The following is a 2,683-nucleotide window of genomic DNA, read 5'->3' as shown; positions in this document are numbered from 1 at the left end:
ATCCATTGAGTACAGATTTAACAAAATTTCAACAGCATAACAACGCTAAAACAAGATTTTCTAAAATTTTCAAATAGAAGCACCTGATAGAAAATATACATATATGAATAAGTATAATCAACAAAGGCTAACTAATGTTGTTACAACCAAATTACAATAAGTTTATCAAGCATACAAAACTAATTAAAAGTCACCAACAACATCAGAAAACCATACTAGCAAGTCCAAATTACAGAGAAAAAAAAAAAAAAAAAAAAAAAAAAAAAAAAAAAAAAAAAAAAAAAAAAAAATATATATATATATATATAGTCCACCATAAATACATAAACAACAGAGACAAGTAAAAAACTGATTAGGATAGGAAAGTTAAGTCCTCAGAGACCCTCATCATCATCTATCTCTACTACTCCATCCCTCCTAGGCCTCGATTTAACTTTGAGCCGGTGATCGTAGTAATCAAACCTCGCATTCACTAGTTGCACATTCCTCCGGAGTCGGGTAAAGTCCGCTAAAATAGCATTGGCCGTTATGTCTAAGTCATCGCTCAATCTTAGAAAGAAATTCTCTAATGTAGCCTGCCTTTCTAAGATATTTTCCTCTCTAGTAGCACTCTCATCTAGTCTTCTCAAGAGCTGATCTTGCCCATATTTTAAGGCCCTCATGCTCTCAAAGTCAAATACGCCACTCTCAGGTGGTGGGGCTCTATGCTGTGGGTCTGCAGCCCTAGCAAAGTCAGGATCAGCATCCCTCAAATCAAGAGGCTCCTCCTTGAGGATATCCTCATCCAAAAAATCCTCCTCCTCGAATTGAGGAATATAATCCTCCTCCTCTTCACTATTCTCCTCCTCCTCCATGTGGACATCCTCCCTGTGGACAATCCCCCTGTTCCTGCCTCCTTGAGCTCATGACCTCTTAGGTACATCCATAAGAGCTTGGAGACCCATCCTGCATAGCTTTTCTATGCTAAATTTGTCCACTGGAGTCTTTCCCTCCCCACCACTCAAATCCACCCTAAAGAACTCGAAGACCCTGGTGAGGGTCCTACCATATGGGAAACCTCCATCCTCAGGATGTGTGGCATGATGCTTCATAGTCTTAAGTATAATGTAGGGTAAGCATAAATGCTCGACACCTACCTCCAAGGCCTTGTAGATGTAGAAGGCTATGTAGGCTGCCATGAAGCCCACTTAGTTCCTATGACCTCCTCTAGGGAGCAAATTAAACTGAACCAAGCGAGCAAATACACTAGCCTCCAGGTTGAATGTTGTCTCAGAATTCGGACGCACCTTGTTGCCACTAATGGTCTCGTAAATGTGGTCCTGCATCTCTGAACTTAAGGATGGGCCCACGGGCTTACTCCGTGGGGGGCTATAGAATTGATGCCCAACTGATGACATCTAAAATACTGGTAAGAGTGTCTACAGTCAAACGAATGTTCACCCCCTTCACCATGCTGATGATGGAGTACTCCCCATACTGGTAAGAGACCTCCAAATTACAATAAAATCTTCAAACTAGGTGTTCATAGCATGGGCGGTCAATGTTAAGGATGGACTGCCAACCTAGAGCAGTAAACCTCTCTTGCAGTTGAATCTTGTTGAAATCACAAGTTACCACGGTTTTCTCCATCATCACAGACTTCTTTAGAAAGGCCTGCCAATTCGTTTCTGCCCTCAAACTCTGGAAGAGTCCCTCATCGTAGTCTAGAGGATCTATGGGGGCATGTCCTTGTTGCCTTGTACGAAGGGCTAGGGAACTAGTCCCTACACCCTTCCGTTTTGAAGTTGTGGCCCTACGTCTATTGGAAGAGAATGCGGGTTCCTTGCCCTTGTGAGAAGACATCCTAGTAAGAAAAGAGAAGAAATAGTGATAAGTAAGAATGTTGCATGACAAAGGAAGTAAACAGGAGGGTGAGCAAGCACATGTAAATGCACCTAAATACATAATGTGGATCATTATAAAAAGAGGGGTGGTTAAGCCATGGAGAAATGAATAGGAGGGAATCCCCAAACATGACATCCACTAGCATGTTACAAAATAGAAGAGTAACAAAGGAGCATAAAGCATAGCAAGTGAGAAGTGATGGAAAGCCTCATAAGAATTTTCTCAAGTGGGGTAATTGGTGTCAAATGATGGAAAACCCCAATTTCAATGTGCAAGTTCAATCCAAGAGAATGAAAATCCCATAAAAGTGTTGAACTTGAAGCTTACATGTCAATGATAGTAATACCTATCATTATACAACCAAAAATATGCAAAAAAACTTCTATTATGACATTGAGGTGCAAGGAATGAGAGGGATTCAAAGTTGTTCACAAGTATGGATTCAAAGTGTAAGTCAAACATCATTGCACCAACAATTAATGGTAAGTGATTCAAAGTTGTTCACAAGTATGGAACGAAGTGAAGAGAATCATAGAAACCCCAGAAATTTTTTTTTCAAGAAACCTAACACAAAAGAGATGGATTTTCATAGAAATGAGATGGAATTGCAAGCATATACAAGTTTCCATGATCTTTCCAACAATGTAAGTGCAAATCAAGGATAAGAAATCCCATTTGAGTTGTTAGTTGGGGAGAAAAGGGACAAAATAGAAAAAAACCCTAAATTGGAGAAATTAGGGCACGGTTTGGGATTTTCTCTCATAGATTGGGTAGTAAAGCCCAAAACTACGAATGAGTC

This window comes from Macadamia integrifolia, chromosome 11 (assembly GCF_013358625.1).
Source record: "Macadamia integrifolia cultivar HAES 741 chromosome 11, SCU_Mint_v3, whole genome shotgun sequence".
NCBI classification, from domain to species: domain Eukaryota; kingdom Viridiplantae; phylum Streptophyta; class Magnoliopsida; order Proteales; family Proteaceae; genus Macadamia; species Macadamia integrifolia.
Note: the sequence above shows the minus strand (reverse complement) of the source record.